Source organism: Hippopotamus amphibius, chromosome 15 (genome assembly GCF_030028045.1).
Source record: "Hippopotamus amphibius kiboko isolate mHipAmp2 chromosome 15, mHipAmp2.hap2, whole genome shotgun sequence".
Taxonomy (NCBI): domain Eukaryota; kingdom Metazoa; phylum Chordata; class Mammalia; order Artiodactyla; family Hippopotamidae; genus Hippopotamus; species Hippopotamus amphibius.
In genome coordinates this window covers 62,650,892-62,674,787 of record NC_080200.1, presented here as the reverse complement: position 1 = coordinate 62,674,787, position 23,896 = coordinate 62,650,892, and the positions used below count along the sequence as shown (strand labels likewise).

The following is a 23,896-nucleotide window of genomic DNA, read 5'->3' as shown; positions in this document are numbered from 1 at the left end:
TATCCCACTGTGAAACAACAGGCCTGAGCAGCCAACTCCGGGAACGGCCTTGGAGACTGTGTTAGCACACGTCAGGAAACAAAGCAGGGGGTTCAAAACACCCTACTTGTTACAGCCTTTCTGTCCCTTCTGAGAATCTGAGTAACACTTAGAAATGGCTTCACAGAAAAACGGTCTCTGCAGAGATTCACAATTCTGCAGGAATCCCACACTGGGGACTCTCCTGCCTGCTCTCACAAAAATCCTCCCTACCATCCAGAAGCCATGATTATCTCCAACTCAGGGCTTGTCAAGCTTTCCATTCATATGCAGCACCTTTCCTAATTTTAAGCCATATTTGAAGGTAAATGTGTGAAGGCCCAGGACAGGGTTCCTTCCACACCTGGTCACCTCCCTTCACTCTCGTGGAACTGAATGATTTATACTGTTTAAAAGCCAGTGGGGCTCTGGTGAGAAGACATTACTTGGAGCTGGGCAGACCCGAGCCAAACATGGAAATACAAACCTCAGCCCAGTGACTTCAGCTCTGTGAGGTGAACTAAGGGTACCCAGGCCCACCTCGCAAGGTCATTGCAAGGACTAAATGAGCTAATAACCTGCAAAAGGTCACCAGGGTGCCTGGTGCCCAGCTGAGGGTCAGTAATCAGGAGTTAGTTTGCATGGCCTTTTAAAAGGGGGACTTTGAATCTTCTAGATTCTCTTCCGTATCACCCATTACTCCTTACTGCTGAATGGACCACCTGGAGGACATGTGCGGATAGACAATGTCTGCAATAGAGGACACCAGTGCAGCTGCGATAAGTATGCACAGCCAGCATCTTACACACTCACGTGATACAGCAGCAGGAGAAAGGGGCCCACAGGCCAGCAGAAATGACCAAACATGGTGAACATCTGGGCTGTCTCTTTACCTACCAGGAAAAACAGAGCTTTGGTTTTCTAATTCCCCATGATGACATTAATTCATGTCCCCTGGCTTAACTAGTCAGAAAAATGGGAGAAAGAATTTGTTAGAAATTAAATAAACAGAACACAGCGAAAGTGACGCCACCAAATCAGCTCTGTCTCAAAGGGTTTCACATGCCCAACAGCGGAATCATCCAAGTAGATACATTTTCCTAAAGGCAATTGCTTACTCATCATTAAATTTGGGAAAGTCTTGGATATCTATTTATAATATCGTAAAAAAGAGAGCATAACACAGGCTTTTAAAAGGTTGGCCAGCGGGAATAGTCTCATAAAGGCTCTACCCTAGATTTATTAAAAATAAATACAATAATCAAAGCCTAGAAAAGTAGGAAGCTAAAAATATTTCCTCAGACATGAAGCAAATTATCCTCATTTCAGTATTCAAATCCAGTGAGATCTGAATGTATTTCTTCTTTGAGAGAAAAAGAAACACTGATTTTTCTCTTCAATGAAAGAAATTATGAACATCAAAAAAAATAATATTTTAACTTATACAACTGCTTCAAGTATCAAATATAAACAGCAAATATGTATTGGATAAGTAAAGCATTATAGCATTAAACTACATTTTGTAAATAATTCAAAGAACTTTACAAAGTATTAAGGAGCTTAAAACCAAATGTGGGAAGAAAAAACATATATGCAAGTTGACTACTAAAAATTGATAAAAATTCCGTGTGGAAAAGCAGAAGATATTTGCAGGGTTAACACTTAAATTGGAAAATTTGTATCTAGAGAACAGAGAGAAAAGATATAAAAAGAAATTAGCCCAAGGCAAGAAGGTTTTTTTGTGGCACACAGATTTCAAACAGGTCTTTGAGATTAGATGTTCATCGTCATGAAATTTGGAAAACAAGAGATTCTAGAATGAGAAACCTGTATCCTCTCAGTTTTTTCATAGAATAAACACTACATACCAGAGTTTCTTAACCTCAGCATTACTGGTATTTGTTTGGGATAATTCCTTGTTGAGGGGATGGTGCTGGGGGTCCTGTCTGAGGACTGGAGGGTGTTTAGCAGTATTGCTCGCCTCCACCTAGGAGATACCAGTAGCTCAAGACAATAGTCTTGACAATCAAAAGGGCTCTAGATATTGACAAGTATCCGTGGTTTAGCTGGGCGTGTGGGTGGGAGCACAAATCATCCTCCCTCCCACTGAGAATCACTGCTACATACAAAGTGAAAATTTCAAAGACGTTTCTGAGTTTTGACATAAAAAAAGGACGACACATAACAAGGGAGTGTTCCAATCTTTTCTCCATGCTTCAATTTTCTTGTCTACTTACTATGCCAATATGATCCTGTAAATAGAATGCTCTGCACATATTAATCAGGACTGTGTCCTGAATCCCTACAACATACAATTTCACCACACTGAACTGTGGGTTTCACAAAATAGTTATATAATGGAAACCAGATAAGAGTGCTTGTTACCACAGGAACGAGGACAGCGCAGTTTCGGAAATGAAATGAACACGGTGAAAATGTGTAAGCAAAGCCTCTATCTAATCCATTTCAAAACCCTGAACAAGAACCCTGAATGTCTTGAGGAACTGTACGTTGATCCCTCAGCTACCTGGCTGCTTTTGCTTTGCTTTGCAGATGGTAACAGAACTAGAAGCTACGTACAAGTACATATCTGCGGAAGAGGCTATCTGACCTTCACAGGGGTCAGCCATGAAGAGTAAAAAGAAAGAAAGCTAACTGCCTATCTAACTGCCTACCCCCCATTTCTCTTCTCCTCTTGCAGCTAAGTGGCTCTTTCCCTTCAGTCCCAAGAGCCAACCGAGCCTTTTCTTATCAATTGGCCTGGAGTCTCCAGATGCTTTTAAGCTCTGGGTGGGGACAGCACAATAGTTAAATAAAAAGGAGAGTCTCCTGTCCTGTTCCACTACCATCACCACCACCTCCACCATCATCACCACCAGCACCACCACCATTACCACCACCTCCTCCTCCACCACCATTCCCACCATTAATATCACTTCCATCATTAAGACCACCACCCCCACGACCACCATCACCACTACCACCACCTCCTCCTCCATCACCACCATCATTACCACCACCTCCTGCACCACCACCACTGATCCCACCATCAACATCACCTCCACCATTAGCACCACCACCACCACCATTTCCACCATCAATACCACCACCACCTCCACCACCACCATCACCACCTCCACCACCACCATCATCACTGCCACCATCACTAACACCACCACCTCCACCACCACCATCATCACTGCCACCATCATGATCACCACTGCCATTAGCTGGAATAGAATTCCTACAGCTAGGAATCCTGCAGCCCCACACTGGTCCCCAGCACAAGCTAACCCCTTCTTGGACATAAGCCCACTAAACTTTCCAGCACACACGTCTTACCTACACTAGACTTTTCCACTTCTAGAATGCCTAGATTTCCAAAACTTGCCCAAGTTGTTCTCTTGGCCTGCAACATCTACTCTACACAAATGCTTAATTTACCAACTTATGAAGCCAAGGTGGAAACACATGGGACACGCAGAAAATACTGAAACTGCACACAAATTGCAGAAATTCTCTCCACGTTACAAAACGAGTTTTCCAGTGGATAAGCATTCATGTATTTAACTCCTACACAGTGCTTCCAGGTGCCAGGTGCCGTTCCTAATATTTTACAGTTATTAACCCTCCTGCCCCTATAACAACCCAATGAAACAATTACTATCATTATCTCCTATTTCAATTAATAGACCTTTTACTAATTTTGCATATTAATTATGGATAATTAATATATTTATTATTATTTTTGGGGCCACACCTCATGGCATGTGGGCTCTTAGTTCCCTGGCCAGGGATCGAACCTGTGCCCCGTGCAGTGGAAGCTCAGAGTCTTAACCACTGGACCGCCAGGGAAGTCCCTAATTTATATTTTTAAAGCAGCCTTCATTTCATAGCAAAACTGAGGGAAAGAGATTTCTCATGTGCCCCTTGACCTCACACATATACAGCCTTCCCCACCATCAACATCCCCCACCAGAGTGAACCTACACTGGCAGACCATTATCACCAAAAGTTATTGTCCTCTTTTCACAGAGGAGGCAACTGAGGCACAGGGACATTAAGAAATGTGCCTACAGTCAGAGTAAATGGCAGAGCTGAGATTCGAACCCAGGCAGCCGTCTCTCCAGGGTCTCTAAACCACTCCACTCTACAGCCACTCCAAACTGAAAACAGTTCCAAAGCTGTTATACCCTTTGCAGTATGTAATATTTTTCATAAACTTGTAAGTTCCACTTTTTAAATAAATGTCAACGACTCATCCAGAGCTCTAGGAAACTTTGGTCTGCTGATTTTCACCCTGTTTTTCTAACAACAGAACTCTATTTTCAAAAGCCTTGACCCCACCCCCGCCAAGAGCACGTAGAAACCACTGAATTTTACTTCAACCTTCTCTATTCACAGACATGGAACCTGAGGCCCCAAGAGAACCAGCGAACCACTGAGCTACTTGATAACAGAACTGAACCAAGAACACAGGAGTCATGGTACCAACCAGCCGCTCTTCAATTATCCCTTAGCACCCTGGCTAATTGACACACACAAGTGCAGTTTACTATATTAGTTTAGTATCTATCATAGAGATGTGGCTAAAGACACATGAAAACAATTCAGCAGGAAAGCCAAAAGATAACCACTCCCCCAAACACACCTCTCTCTCTCAACCTTCAGGGTCAAGCATGCTAGTGCCAAATCTGGGATCCGGGCTGTCCCTCTCATCTATGGACTCCAAAGACCTTTTCAGGCAAATCTGGGCAACCAAGTCACTGGCACAGTTGGCCAGGGAGAAACTATAATAAACACTTCGATATCCCAAGTTTATGGCTGAGCGAGAACTAAAACCTGGGTCCTCTGTCTGTCTGTCCATCAGTGTCCAGTACACACCCCCAGCCCCAGGCTCTCCCTCCCGGCCCCACCCAGGAAGGGTCATTTACCTGCATGGGGAGGAGACACAGAGGCTCCTGAGCAGCTGCTCTGTAATTGATTTACAGGTTGACCTTGAGACCTTCACATCTTAAAACTTTCCCTGTGGAAAAACAGTCCTCCCTCTCTGGGGAGGTGTTGAGAAATGCTTTAACACACCTGGTCGTGGTGTGGAAGTGCCTCCAACAGAGATGGGGCGTCTGTGCCGCTATCAGGATGGTCCCCATCCCTCTTTCATGCAGCTACTCAAGCCAAAGTCTCCACGTGGAGAAAAAGACTTCTGGAGAAAGTAAGACCCCCTACTGCTCTGTGATTTCATATTGAGATTAAGTGTGATCCTATATCCTTTACTTAGGGTGTTTTCCCCTATATTCAAGCGTGATGCAATCTGAATAAAAAATGTTATGTATCTTCCTGTAAAATAACAATTCGATAGGAAAAAACGCTTTTAGCTTTCATTTTGTCATGAGAATTTTTTTTCCTAGAAACTGTTAATTAAAAGTGAGTCCTAGAGGTTTTATTTTCTGGCATCTTTCATTTGTTTTTATTAAATAAAGGAAAGTGTGTAAATAAAAGATAAGCATATACCTACACCTATAATAGGACAAAAGAAATTGTACGGTTGTAGGTCTATTTATTAGAAAGTAAAAAATAATAACAATAATAAACTCCAACAAGACACTAAAATCTTATTAAAAATATCCTATGTGTAACTAATAAATTTTCTCTGACATTACATGGGCTCCAAAAGGTAGGACCTCTCCTTATTCACCTTTTCAAAGCATTATCTTCCATCTTCCTAGGGCTATTTTCATGTCTGGTTTCCCTGGGCAGTCAGTTGCCAGTCTCTCCAGGACTGAGATTTCCATTTCATTGGTCTTTAATCTTGCAAAGCATCCAGGCTATTCTTTTCACAGATTATAAATAAGTAAATAAAACAATCTGCAAGTAAAGAAAAAAAAAGGCATACAAGCTGCTTACATTTCCACAACAGAGCGTTCTGTACCTATTCACTTTATTTATTCTTGAGTTATAGCAAATGACAATTTCCATCTGGGCTTTTTTTTTCATAAAAGGCATTTCTCATCTCATCCTGTGATAATGTGAAAAACTGTGTACACTGTGTAACCATAAATAAAATAGCTTACAGCACCACTCCAAAAATTATTCTCAAACTTCACGCATACTAAAGCTAGCTGTTCCAGCCCAGCCAAGAGAAACAGCATCAGATGGCTGCACGATGGAGGGGAAGAAACAAAACGGTCTGTCTCTGGCATGTTCTCTGCTGTGCTGCTGATTATCTCGTGGGCTCCAGAGTTTAATGAATCTTCTTAATTGGACACTTAGCTCAGCCACTGGGTTAAAGCAGTCAAGTAAGAGACGACTCTTTGTTGTCCATTTCTACTCCGTGCCTTGTCTATGCCCTGGGTACCCTCTGAATTCAGCCACTTCAGGGGCCATACATCTCCAGCCCATATGCAAGCAACATCACGTGAAAGCCAAAGCGTGACCCTAGCTGCACTCGGATAAAAGCCACCTGTCTCACGTATACTATCCTCAACTACAATAAGCTGGGCACTTCCCTTAAGTCACCCATAGACTGACAGTCAAGTGACAGCATTACCACGTTTCACCCCCTGCCAGAAGGGTGGCTCATCCCCAACTCAGAGAATTAAACTATGCTGCAAACTAACTACCCACAAGGAAGGGACAGGAGAAGAAAGAAAGAAAATCAATCTCGTGCCTACCAAATAGAAAGGCTTATGTGAAATATATAATGATGATATCTAATACCACAAATTATAACCTACAGGAGGATAAACTGAAGCTCAGTAAGGTCAGATAATATTGTGACTGTCGGCACTAGAGCTTTATGTAGATGAGACACAGGGTCTTAGCTAAATCCATGCAAGGCAGTCCCTGGAATTAAAAGACGGTCCCCTTCAAGAAGGCAGTGTCCTGTCCCAGTAAACCACGGGTGGAAATTCACTCTTGTCATGCGTTCCTTTACCCTTCTCTTCTTCTGCTGTTTGTTCCAATTAAGCTTGAGAACTATTTCTGTGAACAGAAAATACAGTCAACCACTTCCCAGATTATCCTATACCTATTGATGAATGACTTATCTTTGGGTTGCATATCTTCATTGACTAAGCATATTCTTTAGACTTGCATGTTAAGAGTGTCATATAAAGCAAAGAACTATGAACTGTATAGTGGACTCTACTACTTTACTATTGTTTTCGACACTGAACAGTCCCCATTGTTATTATTTTCCTGTATAAAGAGACTTCATTACCAAAACACAGTGTTCATACGTCCATCCATCCACCCACCCATCCATCCATCAGCAATCTCTGATGCTTCATCTACAGTGTCTACCATCCCACATAACCCACCCCATGAAACGTACGTGGAGTTATTGAAGGCCAGAGGGGAAACAAAATCTGCATCCCCAGCCAGGGGCCATGAGGTCAGACAGCCAAGTATTGGGGTCCTCAGAGTCAGAGTAAAGAAAACTTTGGGAGTGACAGGTACATCCCCAGGAGAATGGGATATAAAATTATCCAGTGACAGGGCAGTGGGCAGAAAACGTTCCCTAAATCACTATTAGAGTACTCCAGGGAAGGAGAAAGGGCATGACTTAAATATAGAGCACCTAAGATAGCAAATATAAAAGTATGCACTTGCTATAGATGGGGCCAATTGGAAATAAGGAAGTTGGGCTGAGGAGAGTAAGAAGGAATTCAGTCGGCTTCTAAAGACTTAGACAAGACTTGGAAAGTTCAGGCAAGGAGTACTGTAAGGCTCGCGTGGCAGGACGATGCTATCGGGGAGGGCGGAGCTAGCACTCACAGCAATGGGCTGGTGTACACTGCTCTGTTGGGTATCTTCTGGTACATTCAGTTCGACTTCCTAAAGGAAGACGCGTACGTCTTCAGAATAGTATGAATTGGAAAGAATGAAAAGGTGAGCTGGCGTGTGTGACAGAAGGTGGGTAGAAGAGGGAAGGTTAGAAGAGAGAGTAAGAATGAGTGCTTGAAATCGTTGCATAAACTGGAGAAGTTAAATCATGATCTAGTTCCACCCTGTCGTGTATACTTAGTTAAAGGACTGGAAAGACAAACGATAGCAGGTATTATTTCACAATGTTTTTGTTATACATGGACAACAAAAGCTCCAAATGCTTAATAAACATCAAATTACACAGTATTAATCATCTGTTTCCGAAACATTCCTGTCCTCTGAATTTCCCCAACAGTCTAGCATTTACAAAGCTTATTTCTTCCCCTTTAAGTGAATTTCACTGAACACAAGAAGGTATGTTCCAAAATAGGTATGTAAAACCTCTCTAAAGAAAAGCTCACCTGAAGAAATTAGGAGATGACATTTCTAACTTTTTTTTCTATCTAGTAGAATCTGATTCAAAATCATCATCTACTGTATTTCTTATTTCGCTAAATGGATACCCAACTCTTTTGTCACTATGAAATGAAAATTTATTATGTAATTATTTTAGGAAAACACATATGTGTAAATAGACATTATTATAATCATTTTTCATTGCAATAATATCTGAGACTTTAAAAAATACCATCTAACAAAATTAATTTCATTTACAATAAATGAAGCAGAAGATATGGAAAACCCTACCCGGCTGTGTTCAAGATCTAGCTATTCACTATCAGTAAGAAAAAATTACTTTCATCTAAGATGAGAGTTTTTCTCCAGCTCTTTCTGCTGATGCCTAGACAATATATTCTCTCCAAATGAACATAAAGTAAAAAAGTTCCTCTGATTAGATTTTACAACATAAATTTACATTCGGTGCTCTAAGTATCATGAATTTTCCATAAACATTAAGACGGAAACATGTCCATTTTCCAGTGTTTATAAGGCATTTGCTTGAATGATGCTTTTACTGTTTACTAATCATAACATGGAAACACTGGCCACATTCTTTACTAGAAACTTCCATACAAATGATATAAGAAAGTTAACCAAAAACCTTAGCAAAACCTACCAGATCTACTGATGAGAAGAAAATACCAACCACAGGTATCAGTCACAACTAAGAGAAGAATATTTCCCTGAATCAGGACAAGGTTTTTTAAGGTAGAAGATCCTGGAATTAATCTACCTTCATGATTCTACCCTGGGAAAGTTAAAAAGGTCTGCGTCTCAGCTTTAGCTATTAAATGGGAATAAAACCCTTTACCCTGCAGGGTTTTCATCATGACTGACAAAACACTCAAAAAACTCCTAGAACCACGCCTGACACATAGCAGGTCTGCTATAAATATTACACCATTTCATAGATGGCTGTTCAATAAGCGTTACACCATTTCATACATGTGTCTTAATTTTGTGTGATTCATTGCCACCCAAAGCTTAAGGCCCTTCATACCAAGTTGGAGAAGATCTGGTTCCCACGAGATAGGACGGATCTGTAAGCAGATGGGCATTTGACCCAAATAAAACAGAGACTTGTATTTTTCAAATGTTAAATCAACCACTTCTTGACTTATCCAATAAGTTCTTCCAGTCAGTAGTTACTTTTAAGATGCAGCTTTCAGAAAACTGTTTTCTTTAAGCAAAATTTCATTAAATAATGAAAAAAAAAAAAAAATCTCTGGCCAATATAGAAGAAACTGCACCAACCAGAGGGTATTGACTGCTCACTGTCTAGGGTTCCTTGATTGTAAGACGGAGCTCTCCTACCTAATAAAGTGAAGATGATCACTGAACACAGACACCTGTGAGAAGTACTGGGCCTCGGAGATGTAAAAGGACAGCAAGAGGAAGGACAGGAATCTAAACACATTGTCACACATACCAGATGACAAATACTCACCAAAGAAAACTTAAAGGAACTTAATCTAACTCAGTGCATGTGTTAAAAGATGAAAAATTAGCATTTCTTTTAACATTCCTTTAAAATCAATATTTTTATAATTTTTTCATCCTCTATCTTTTTTTTCTTTCAATTGGCAAGGTGTCAAAAGGCAATAAAGAGAGAAAGTACTTCCAGATGGTGGGTCCAAGCAAAATGGGTGGAATTTTCCTTTAAATAAAGTGGAAAATGTATGTAACAGAGGCCATGCTGAACACCTATCAAGTCAAAATGACTACTGTCTACATCGTTACAATTCACTCCCTGCTTTATGGCCTCACTCTATTTCAAACAGTTTCCCAAATTCACACAACGTTCTGCAGCGCTAGGGCTGCCATCAGGTCTCTGATTTAGTGCAAAGATATAGACTGTGAAATTTTCCGTTGTTAGACAACATTCTTCTTGGGAACACAGTTGAGAAAGTTGAGGAACAGCAAACTAATAACATTTTTTTTAAAATTTGCATCCTTTCAAAGGTAGCTGTAACCTGCCCTCACTCAGCTCAGTAAACTCCATGGGTCTCAGGGGTAACATCAAAAAAAACCTCACTTTGACATTCCAAGTATATATTTTACTCTAATCATTGTGTTGTTTTGGAGGGCTGTCAGTTAAAATAAGGGAGGCAAATGAAATGATGGTAGGGTCATCAGATCATAGATTAACTCTCAAAGCTCTTAGAAAAACTTACTCTTAATTTCTTCAACTTTCGATTGGGAGGTTGAATTTTATTTGTCCCACCCTTTTATTCTAAAATGAGTAAATGAGGGGGAAAAGCATTGAGATTTAGAGATGTGGGAGGTCAGGGAAGGCAGAGGTTAACTGGTGGTAGCCCTGGTCCACTCTAACCCATTTCTGATCACTGGTAACTATGGGATGAGCCCCCACGTCATTATTCATCAAAAGACAGGCCCCACACTTCCCAGCAATTAGATCCAGGTGAGCGTCCCAGAGCCCCCAGGGAGGGGAAAGTAGACACCGTAACTGCGGGTCCTGCCTGACCCCTCCCCTTCAGGGCTGTCTCCCCCGTGTACTGGATGGAAGCTGCTGGCACAAGGTCAAAATACTGTCAAAGGCAACATGAAAATTGCAGTGTATCGAGTCCAAGCCTTGGCCTTCACAGCTGTATGGCTACACGAATACACACAACATTTTCAGGACTTATATTGGTCCTGCTTTTAATTTAGTAGCGTGCGTTCAGACCAATAGCTCAAAACCAAGGGCGATTTTAGTCCCTCTGCCTGGGAACAGTTGGCAATGTCTGGAGACAATTTGGGCTGTCACAACCAGGGGATGCTACTGGCATCTAGTGAGTAGAGGTTAGGGCTGCAGATTAATTTCCTATAATGCACTGGAAAGCCCCACCCCCATAAGAAGAAACTACCCTACCCAAAGTAGTGTCAAGGTTGAGAAACAGCTCCAGTAAAAAAAAAAACAAAAACAAAAACCTGCAATTTAGGGGGCATCGTGCCCTGTAAGAAGAGAAGGACTGGGTAAGACCAATTACCAGATATAACAATCGGCCCCCTCCCAGGACAGCAAAGAAAGACTTGCCATTTGCTCACAATTCCTGTCCCAACAGGAAAGTTCCCTGTCCCCTGCATGTGACACCTATTCTCCACAGCTCACAAGCTGTAAGCTACGGAAAACTGCAAGCTCCTCACCACTGAAACTTTTCTCAGCTGCTAAAATCAGAAGCCTGCGACAGTCATTGGACAACTTTCTAATTATCTTTTACATCCTATACAGATTCTCTCTTTATTCTGCCATGTCAAAAATAAGAGAGGCAATTTATAGCAAGCATTTCAACTCTCTGCTATATTATTTTAAGACGCTGCTGCTTTTACTTTTTACCCCAACAAAGCTTCACTAGAATAAATAAAACCAGTTGGACACAATTCATGAACAATTGTTTCTCAAAGAATATTTTTTTCAAAACGTTATAAGCTGCAACTTCTAATTAAATATTTGATTCCACTGGGTTGTATATGCAGAATATATTTATCATTTCTACTTATGTACATCATCTGCTTTGCTAAAACATTTTTTTTCATTTCTCACACAAATCTACATTTATTTAAGCCCTGGATGGGATCTCAATGTGTGCATTTTTCTTCTCAACTACCCATACTATTTGATTCCAGTGATTCCCTGGCATTGCCTGTAACCTGCAGAGTAGGAACCAACTATTAATTCTTGTAGATTTCAAAGCTGAGAGTTACAAGAATGATGGTGAAGGTTCAATCCACCTGATTCTATGCATGCAGTCCTGTCTCTGGAGACATTTTTCCTTCACTTCTGTGCTGTGTCTTTATCACCACGGATCCTGGGATCCACACGTCCTTCGCACATCAGTCAGTCTGTTTGATAACTTCATTTTAGCATTTATTAAATCCCTCCTGCCTTAGTCAGCTTGGGCTGCTATAAGAAATTACCATAGACTGGATGATTTTTTGTTTGTTTGTTTTGTTTTTTAGACTGGGTGGCTTTAAGAGCAAATATTTATTTTCACAGCTTTGGAGGCTAGGAAGTCCAAGACCAAGATGTGACCTGATTTGGTGTCTGGTAAGAAGCCTCTTCCTGGTTCATAGAGGCCATTTTCCTGCTGTGCCCTCACATTGCAAAGAAAGAGAGGTGGGTGGCGGAAAGAAAGAGAGGAGGGAGAGCAGTCTCTTGTATCCTCTATAAGGGCACTAATCTCATTCATGAGGGCTCCACCCTCAGGATTGCATCACCTCCCAAAAACCCCACTGCTGACATCATCACATGGGAATTAGAAATTTAACATTTGAACTTCAGAGGGAGGCCACCATTCAGTCCATAGCACCTTTTACATGAAAGATGGAGCAAAATTAGGGCACACACTCCATTTTCCAAGTTTCTCTCCTCAGTAGGAGCAGCATTTGGCTTCAGCCCACAATGATCAGATGCCCTCCTGTGATTGCAATCAAAGCCTTGCCATTTGCTCAAAATCCCTGCCACACAACAGGAGAGTTCTTTATCCTCTGCACGTGACAGCTGCCCTCCCTAGATGACAAATACTGAGGGCAAGCTAAATGGCAAGATTCTTACCATCAGGAGCTCTGATATCTATGTCTTTATATACAGAGAGAAATAAACTCATCCTAAAGGTGCTCCTGATGTTGATGAGGATGAGGAATGGGGTTCACTCTGCTTGAAACCTCCTGGTGCTGAGAGGGGCTCAGGTGGCCAACGAGCATCTTAGTCATTTAGGACAAAGGAAAGGACAAATAGAACATGTCTTGGCCAGACTATGTGCTTCACTTAGGAAGTAAAGGCAGAGGCAGAGGAAGCGTGGTGCAAAGTCATGCTCAGTGAGGTAAACCTGCACCTCTGAGCTGAGGATCAAAGAGGACAAGGTGATGATGGACTCTGGGTGCTGACTTCCCAGCTACCTCTCAGCCGGGCAACCTCTTGTGATGCGGTGTGCACGCAAGGAGTTGTAGCCCATGCATGGGCCTGATGGTGCCTGACAGAGGGGATAAAACAGGAGGCCTTGGGTCTTTCCTGGCGGTCCAGTGGTTAGGACTCTGTGCTTCCACTGCAGGGGGCATGGGTACCATCCCTGGTGGAGAACTAGAATCCCATATGCCATGTGGCACAGCCAAAATCAAAAAACCCACAAAACCAAAGACAAACAAAAACCAAAAAGAGGAGGCCTGGTCTCCTGGGGCCTGCTCTAATGCACAAGTGCGTGGTAGATTTAAATGTTTGTAAATGACACCCGCATGACTTCTATTTATTCACCTGGGCAGCGTTTCACTTTCCTCAAGAATCCGTATATGATAAGATACAGCTAAAGCCCAACTAAATCAACATATAACCGGTAAAAACAAATCTAGTTTTCAGAAGAGCAAATTAAGAACAGCTTTTGTCTGTGGTGTCACATAGAGAAAAGGTATGACTAGAGCAGACACTCTTTAATGTGTATCCGCAAAGCCCTACAAGTACCTGTGCAGCCAAACCCTTGGCTTCAGGACGTGCTCTGCTGGGCCCTTGGCCGCCATACTGATTCCAGATGGAGTTCAAATAGGGAAGAGCGTTTGCTCAAGGGCAGCACTGTTGCATTTCTCCCTGGTGTCATTTGCTGGTACATGTGCACACATGGCACTGGAGTGAACCATCAGGACCAAGCACGGTGCACTGGAGCTTTTCAAACAGCAGACCAGATAGTCTACAGAAACTCAAGGGAGCCCCACCTCTATCACTGACTCACATGTATCTCACCACGCACCATGTATCTTTCTCTCCCCCACTCCCTCACCAGTTTTCCTTCTTTTAAGTAATAGCAGCAGCATTCGCCCACAGAGCAGTGCTGGGGGCTTATATGAGGTTCAACCTTTCTGTTTATACAACACCTCCTGATAAAAAGTTAGGTGCTTCCCTAGTGATGCAGTGGTTAAGAATCCACCTCCAAATGCAGGGGACATGGGTTTGAGCCCTGGTCCGGGAAGATCCCATATGCCTCAGAGCAACTAAGCCCGTGCGTCACAAGTACTGAGCCCACGTGCCACAACTACTGAAGCCCACACGCCTAGAGCCCGTGCTCTGCAACAAGAGAAGCCAACACAGTGAAATGCCCATGCACCACAACGAAGAGCACCCCCTGCTCTCTGCAAATAGAGAAAGCCTGTGCATAGCAACGAAGACCCAATGCAACCAAAAAATAAATAAATGAAAGTAAATAATAAAATTTTTTTAATCTATAAAAAAAAGTTAGGCATTCACTGTTATAATTTATCTTATTTACAGTATTTATCACTACCCATAATACCCAAGAGAATTATGGTATTTTCACACATAGAAAGGGAAAAGGAGACCCAGGAAGCTGTTTTGACTTGTCCTGGTTACTCCTGTGCTGGACAGAAGGGGAAAAATCAAGTATGTGACATCGAATACCTAAGGGTAGACTTAGGGTTTCTAATGCACTGCTGGTGAACGTCTGTCTTCTAAGAAGGGACTATTCAAAGGAGAATGAATGTTATGAAAAGACAGTTAGAAAGGATTCCTCACATAAGGAAGCAATGGATGGTGGATGAGGAAGAGCCCACACCCCTTGTGTGGCTCTCTGATGATCTTACTTACAACCAGACCTCTGCTACATCCAGAGCAACAGCATCAGTGTTTACAACCCGAGATTCCCCAACCTTCACATTTCTGTAAACTCAATGCTTACTGCAGGGTCATTTCTCCAAAGCTGCTTCTCTCCTACCCACATAGCCATCCTTAGCAGTCTGGTGGACAACCTTCTAGATCTTTCCCCATGTTCACGTATCACACAGGTACAGAGACTTGGGGGATGAGGGTGTTTCTGCCTTATGAAATGAGATCCAGTTTTCTCACTGATTTTTTTTAAGAACTTTTATTGAGATAGAGATAACAGACAATAAACAGCATATATTTAGAGTGTACAATTTGGTATCCCAATCTTCCAATTCATTCCCCCCCAAACCTCCCTGCTTTCCCCACTTGGTGTCCATGTGTTTGTTCTCTACATCTGTGTCTCTATTGCTGCCTTACATTTCCTCTTTCATAGTTGTTAGCATTTGCCTTATGTACTGAGGTGCTCATATATTGGGTGCATATATATTTATAATTGTTATCTCCCCTTCTTGGATGGATCTCTTGATCTTTATGTAGTGTCCTTTCTTGTCTCTTGTAACATTTTTTATTTTAAAGTCTATTTTATCTGATATGACTATTGCTACTCCAGCTTTCTTTTGGTTTTCATTTGCATGGAATATCTTTTTCCATCCCCTCATTTTCAGTCTGTGTGTGTCCCTAGGTCTGAAGTGGGTCTCTTCGAGACAGCATATATATGGGTCTTGTTTCTGTATCCATTCAGCCAGTCTGTGTCTTCTGGTTGGTGCCTTTAGTCCATTTACATTCAAGGTAATTATCAATATGTATGTTCCTATTACCATTTTCTTAATTGTTTTGTGTTTGTTTTTGTAGGTCCTTTTCTTCTCTTATGTTTTGCACATAGAGAAGTTCCTTTAGCATTTGTTGTAGGGCTGTCTTGGTGGTGCTGAATTCTCTTATCTGTTGCTTGTCTGTAAAGCTTTTGATGTCTCTGTCGAATCTGAATGAGATCCTTGCTGGGTACAGTATTCTTGGTTGTAGGTTCTTCCCTTTTATCACTTTAAATATATCATGCCACTCCCTTCTGGCTTGCAGAGTTTCTGCTGAGAAATCAGCTGTTAACCTTATGGGAGTTCCCTTGTATGTTATTTGTCGTTTTTCCCTTGTTGCTTTTAATAACTTTTCTCTGTCTTTAATTTTTGTCAATTTGACTACAATATGTCTTGGCATGTTTCTCCTTGGGTTTATCTTGCCTGGGACTCTCTGCACTTCCTGAACTTGGGTAGCTGTTTCCTTTCCCACGTTAGGGAAGTTTTCAGCTATAATCTCTTCCAATATTTTCTCGGGTCCTTTCTCTCTCTCTTCTTCTTCTGGGACCCCTATAATGCGAATGTTGGTGTGTTTAACATTGTCCCAGAGGCCTCTTAGGCTGTCTTCAGTTCTTTTCATTCTTTTTTCTTTATTCTTTTCCCCGCATCAGTGATTATCACCATTCTGTCTTCCAGCTCACTTATTCGCATTTCTGCCTCAGTTAATCTGCTATTGGCTCCTTCTAGTGTATTTTTCATTTCAATTATTGTGTTGCATATCTCTGTTTGCTTGCTCTTTAATTCTTCTAGGTCTTTGGTACACTTTTCAATCTTTGCATCCAGACCTTTTTCAAAGTCCTGGATCATTTTCACCATCATTATTCTGAATTCTTTTTCTGGAAAGGTGCCTATCTCCTCTTTATTTCGTTGTTTTTCTGGGTTTTTATCCTGTCCCTTCATCTGGTACAAAGTCCTCTGCTTTTTCATTTTCTCCATCTTTCTGTGACTGTGGTTTTCAGTTCCACAAGATGAAATACTGCTTATACTGCTTGATACTCTTTCTGACCAGTTTTAAACTGCTCTGGTGAGCATCTCGTCTACTTCTTGTGCCTCATTCAATAGCTTCTCTGGTCTGCCAGTAGCTTTCATAATTAACAACCGCAAGCTAGGAGAGCATATAGGCTTAAGGCTATGGTCAGGATTTTATCTGTTGGTATTGGAGAGTTGCCTGTAGAGGTGGGGGGCAGTTGTGGCTCACCAAGGAGACAGGGGCACTGGAGGCAGGGGTTCTGAGAAGTTCTCACTGATTGTTGGAATCTCTCCACATTAACCAGGAGTAATTTATTTTCGTCTTTAAATGGCTGCAAATTATCTGAGGCATTCTTATATCTAATTGATACATAATCTATAATCTATTGATGCATGCTCAATATTTCGGGTTGTTTTTGTAGATTTTTTTCAGGGGGAGGAGAGCAATGAAAACAATCTATTATGAACACCTAATACACATACCCTTATATATGTATGCTGGCATTTTTATCTTTATACTCTGTGTTCCCAGAAGTGGTAGTGCTGGGTCAAAGAATGTGTACATTTTTAATAGGAATTGTCATACTTCTTTCCCCAAATTATAAACAATTCACATTTCCACCAAGAATGGGTGAGAATCCCCTTTTATTAGCATCCTTACCACCAGCAGTGTTGTCTTTTTTTTTTTTCTTGACAGTTATAAGTGGATAAAACATTATTTGATCTACTTACTGGACATCAGAATTTAGTCATATGTGAATTGTCTATTCATATCTTTGCCCATTTTCTTGTGGGCTGTTTGAATTTTTCTTATCCATTTACAGCTTTTTTTGTATATTAGAGACACTAACCTTAAGCCCATCATATGCATTACAAATATTGTCTGTATGTGATACTCAGCTTGTTAGATTGTTTATATTATCTTGCAGCATAGATTATTTTTTTAAATGGCAACCAAGTAACATTGTAGTCTTTTCGTTGCCAAAAAAAGAAGAGTAAATCAGCAGAAAATTCCCAGTTTGCAACTGCTAAAATTAAGACTCAAAAACCCACTGAAACATAAACTTGGAAAGGATCCAGTATGAATAAAACTACATGTCCAAAAATGCATTCTTCACCATTGGCACAAACGTCATTTTCCCCCTTGCCTGGCTGAGAAGAATGTGCCTACCCACACAGTCGATGATGTGGCTAGTCCTGCCTGACCCTTGGGGTGGATGTTACTAAATGTAGTGCTCTTTGTAATTCTTAAATCTGGGCAGATTGTTTGGGAGTTTTCCGCTACAAATACTACTCTGTGCTGTCCAGAAGATGGATTTTCTTTTTTTTTTTTTTCTTGACCAGAACATTTGCATGATATGCTTTGCTCAGGAACTGTCTCCAGTATCAAGAGAACCAGGAATCCCAAAAGGAATGCAGTGTAGCTGTATATATGAAATGGGGTGAATTGGAGGGAGAAACTTCTCTCTGTCTCTTTTAAAAAGGTATGTGGCATCACAGTTTTTCTCTACTTTAGAGTTAAAGAAACAAGAAGGCTAGCAGACATATAGTCCACCAGAGAAGCGGTTCCTGACATTTTCGTTGAGAGTTTGTTTTCCAGCTCTGTCATCTCCCAGAGTTTTGCAAGTAATCAAGTCATAGACTTTTTTGTTAGGTGGTAAAGAAGGAGAGAAATATATTTATAACTTTACCCGATTTTTGCAAGCATCTTTCAGTGCTGTTGGGTTTTTTCATCTTATTGAATTTTTATCAGACTGACACTGGTATCAACATTAAAGATGCTATATCATGTTTCTAATCCCACAAATGGTGGAATAAAGTTAGTCTTAAAAAGGACAATGGAATCCCCTTCAGCTCAGTTACCTAATATGACAGCCTGGATCAACTGTAAAGTCATAATATAATCCCAAGTGATGTGATCTCTGGGTCTCACAGACAATGTTTGTGATGCATATGATGGACCTAAGGTGAATATCTCTAATATACAAAAAGCTATAAATTGATAAGAAAAATTCAAACAGCCCGCAAGAAAATGGGCAAAGATATGAATAGGCAATTCACATATGACTAAATTCTGATGTCCAGTAAGCAGATAAAATAATGTTCTACCCACTTCCAACTCTCAAAATTGACAATAGTTCAAAACCCTGACCAGTGGCGGTAAATCCCACCTTCATGTTGTACTGTCCTCAGTGAGCGTCACATTATTCAAGAAGAGACACTTCTAAGTCAGAGAAAGACAAACACTGTCTGAAATCACTTATATGTGGAATCTAAAAAATACAACAAAGTAGTGAATAAGTCAAAAAAGAAGCAAACTCACAGATATTGTAGAAAACAAACTAGTGGTTACCGGTGAGGGAAGCGGGGAGAGGCAAGATAGGGGTAGGGAATTTAAAAAAGGGTTATTATGAGAGTGTATGAAATTATGTGTGCAAAACTTTTGAAAATTGTAGAGCATTACAGAATTTTTTTAAATAAAAAAAATTTTTCTAAAGAAGAAGAGACACCTGTACTACCTGAGATCCGAACAGCACCATACATCAGAGAAGGGAAATCACATAATTTTACAATTCAGGCTGGCTGAGACTGAGGGTGCTGAAGGCTGACCTATGACCCCCTGATTGACTTGTTCCAAATGACATTCATGAGAGGTGAGTCTCAATCTCAAGAAATAACATGAATATTTAAAACAGGATGTCCTATACACCATAGAGTCTATAGCTAATAACAAGACTATATTGTATAATTAAATTTGCTAAGAGGTTAGATCTTAGGTTAAGTGTTTTACCAAAATAAAAACAAAAAAACAAAAACAAAAAAAAAAACCCAATAATAAGAAAAAAGAAGACAAGAGGAAACTTTGGGCAGTGACAGCCTTGACGGCCGTGATGGTATCATAGGTGTATTTTTATTCAAACATTGAGATCTGTACCCTAAGTATGTATAGCTTTTTATATGTCGATCATACCTCAATAGAGTGTTTTTTTTTTTTAAATAAGATCTTCTGGATAATTTATAAACTACTTTCTACATCGGTATTTTACCAATGAAATGACCCACTGGAAAAAAGTCTTATTCTTTAGTTCAGCTCATCAGTTTTAACAAGTGCTTGATCACCGTGCCTTACAAATTGTGCATGTCCTTTTCACAAAGGTCTCTGTGTGGATTCTGGATGCTCAAACCCATTACTTCTCAACATACGGCCCTATATCCTGGCTTACAGCAGAAAACATCTGTCTCAGGGAATCTTAATGGCCAGAGTCAAATCTTATTTTCACTAACTACGAGAAATGAGAGTGCTCAACCTTACATTAATTGGCCAAATGCATTTCTCTTTGATAGAAATCAAAGTTCTAAGCCACTGATAAAATTCTGGTGACATCCTAAGCTTTGTATCTTTGACCCTTTTACAAAAGGCGTTAACAATGTGAGCAGGGTTAACTAGAATCCTTGCAGGGAATAAAGCACTAAGTGGCCTGCCTCAATCTCTGCTGTATTATTATGAACAGCATGCCATAGAGTCCCTTACCCAGCGCACTGCCAATGTCCACGGAGATTCATTTCGTCAAGAAATATGCAGACGGCTGCCAGAACGGACATTGAGAATATGAAGTTCATTGGCAAAAACATTCCCCGGGCCTCTTAAATACCAAACTTTCACTAGCTCAAGGTCCCTGGGGAAAAATATCTAATTACAGTAATTAAAAGAGCACGCTGAGGGATAAGAAAACAGTAGTGCAAAATTTTAACGCCAGAAAGTAGCATGTTGGTAATAAAACTGGGTAGATCATTAAAACCCACGTCACACCTTGTTCCATGTCTCCCAAGACTCAACTGGGAAGAGACTGCTTTGAGAAACAGCAGCAGCCGGAGCTGCTGATTGGAAGAAAATTTGCAGTTTCCACATCTGTGATTCAGCCAACACCGATCAACATGGGGAAACCTAGGGCCAACTGTATTCACGGCACTCCACCATTTACTATAAGGGACTTGAGCATCCTCAGATTTTGGTATCTGGGAGGTCTCAGAGCCAACCCCCTGCAGAGACCGAGGAACTGCTGCACTTTGTTGTAAGAATATGACCTTATTTCCCACAACCAGAATGGCATTTTATGTTACAGCAGTGAAGAATTTTGCTGCTAACATGTTAAATGAAATCTCTCAGTGGGAGAATTACCTTTGGGACGCTCTGTCACTTTTAAGATCACTTCTGGAGTATCAAAGCACTACTACATCAAGCAAATATCATGAAGCACCCCCCAACAGGTGCCAGCACCCTACTCAAACGTTGCAGCTCCCACAGCTCTATCTGCGGTGCCCTTTTCCTCCCTAAGGTCTCTCCTAGGTGAGAGGCCTGGGACTTTAAATACTGTCAAATATGGAGATGACTCCAAAATACTGATCTCTGGTCTCAATCATCCCCAAACAGTCCAGACTCACCTATATGACTGCCTATTCTTTCCAAGTGGATGAAAAATGAAAGCCTTCAACCCAAAATTTACATGACCCCAGGAGAATTCTTGTTTCTTCTTCCAAAACCTACACTTCCCCAGAACTTCTCTCTCAGTAAATGGTGCACAATCCAACAACTCACTCAAACCCAAAGCTTACTAAGGCGCTTAACTTTTCTTCCCCTCTCCCCCAGGGCTCAAGCCATCAGAGTACCTTTGACCCTGCTTCTAAAAACATGCCAAATCCATCCAGTTTTCTCCACCTCCACCAACACCCTGGTCAGTGCCACCATCATGCCTCACCAGGTCACCTGTGATGGCCTTCTAGCTGGTCTTCCTTCTTCCCCTTTTGCTACTCTACAATCCCTTTTCCCAATGGCAACCAAGAACATTTAAACGACAATTTAAAAATGCAAACGAGGAATTCCCTGGCAGTCCGGTGGTTAGGACTCAGCTCTTTCACTGTGGTGGCCCAGGTTCAATCCCTGGTTCGGGAACTAAGATCCCACAAGCTGCGTGGCATGGCCAAAAAAATAAGTAAATAAAAATAAATAAAATATAAAAATAAAAAATACAATATAAAAAATAATACATAAAAATTAAAAACTAAAAAGAACAAATCCTATCGCACTGTTTCTTCGGCAAAGGCTTCCCAGTGCCCATACTGAGGTTTCCTGTACTGTCTTACAAAGCCCTACACACTCTAACTCTTGCCCGACCTCTTGGTCTCAATTCACAGCACCCTCCCCTTCCCCACTACACACAGGTGGCCCAAAGTTGCCACCTAGTCACTGCCTATCACGTGACCCTATCTGGACTCTCAACATAGTACTTACCATTATATGTTACTTTTTTATTTATTGTGATGTAATTATTGTTTATAATCTAACTCTCCCCCAAAATGTACTCCATGAGAACTGGGAGCCTTCTTGTTTGCCAGTATATCTCCAAAACCAAAAACAGTCTCCTACCCTGTATGTATTCAATAAAGAATGGTTTGGAGAGAGGGGGTGGTGGATACAGGTTATTTCTCCTTGTCACTTTCCTTGCAATTTTCAAGAAAAGTGGTTAGCGTGTTACAACAATAATAGAAACCCAATTTCCAACCCGACATTAATTGGGATGCCCGCTAGTCCTTGATGACCCCGTGTACAGGAAGAGATGCTTCAGGGGCACCCTGTGTTTATACAGATGTCTGTCCATGACGGACTTTTGTTTAAGATTAACCACCAATCATGTGTTTTCCGCAAGGAAATTACACAGTGAGAGTGGATTCCAACCCTCAAAATGTTTGCTGGCTCAGTGAAATAAAACCAAGACACTATTTGTAGAAACCTATAGCGGCTTTATTTTGCAATAACATTTAGGATAGGTAGGTCTATTGCTTTATAATTCTTCTCCGTAATATTCTGCAATGGAGTTCCCTTTGCGACCTTTAAAAGATAAAGGGGATGAAACACATTCTGGATTCAGAAGTTATCTATTATCCACTGGGGTTGGCATCTGAGTAACCTCTAAATTACCTTGGCAAGTTTCTTCACCTCTCATGCCTCGGTTTACTCATCTCTAAACTGAGGATAACATTAGAACCTGCTGTGTATGGTTGCTGGGAAGATGAAACGATATAAATAAAGCAGTTATACCAGTGCCTGGGATGCAGGGCATGCTCAAATAACTTAAGCCACTGGTAAGAATTACTGCTAAGGTGTTACCAGTGGTTTATAAAATGTTCCATATTAGGAAATGTTGGACAATCTCTATCAAATTTCTATTATCATTGCCACATTACAAGGGGCTGTTCAATAACTTCCTCTAGTGAACATGCAGGCAGGTACAGGGAGAGGTGACCACCCTTTCTATATGCGGGGAAATGGCCTTCATTCAGTTAAAAAAGAAGAACCTACTCCAAATCAACATCTTCACAAACCATGCACCTGTGGTTAGAAATGTTAGTTGCAGGTACATCTGACCAGTCAGGATTTGCTTAAGAAAACCAAAATGAGTTTGTAAATGCTCTTCCATAGTGACACAACTTGAACCAGAAAATAAGCGTCAAAGTTAGAATATACATGACACAACATTATAACCACAGAACAAAGTTAGACCATCATAATTCACTTTTCTTATTATTGCTGTTATTATGACATCCCAGAAGATACTTCTAAGACCTTGACACAACCCTTATTACATCTGGATTATGAAACAACAGCATATAAAATAGAAAGTTGCAAAAGAAATGTAATCAGCTCCTAGAAATATGGAGTGGAATGATCACTTTAGCCTATAACCACATATCAAATTGAGTTAGGAAGGAATTCCAGAAAAAAAGAGAAAAGTCATAGTTGGGAGAAAAGAATTAGATTTGCCTCCTAAAAATTTGCTTGCTTCAGTGATGACAATTCCGAATGAGCATTTGTATGGGAAATATGTGGTCATTCACTGCTTCTGTGATGTTGTGTCATGTGATCTTGTTTGGGTCCTACTGTGTGCCCAGCCTGTGTATGTATCCTACCTGCTGCTCACAGCTCAGAACATGTTCAGGGATGGATGATAAAAATGGTGGCGCCTTGTCCACACCGTCCGATGGAAAACATTGTGTGTGTCTGTGTATGTGCACGTGCTTATTATAGCGCCAAGTCAGTGAAAGATTATTCATTTAAAAGGCACTGCAT

General features: G+C 41.0%; 1 protein-coding gene across 10 annotated transcripts in view; it reads right to left on the bottom strand.

Annotated features, from left to right (window-relative positions):
• The window catches only part of SEMA5A (semaphorin 5A), a 482,622-nt gene that overhangs the window by 336,078 nt on the left and 122,648 nt on the right, over positions 1-23,896 (bottom strand). The window contains exon 4 of one of the 10 annotated variants that reach the window (XM_057709292.1): positions 5,714-5,883. The exons of 8 other annotated variants lie outside the window; for them this stretch is intronic. The gene's annotated coding sequence lies outside the window, so the exon portion shown is untranslated. Of the gene's footprint in view, positions 1-831; positions 849-5,713; positions 5,884-23,896 lie in introns of those variants that run through there. One more of the 10 variants, XM_057709293.1, reaches the window with a different exon arrangement.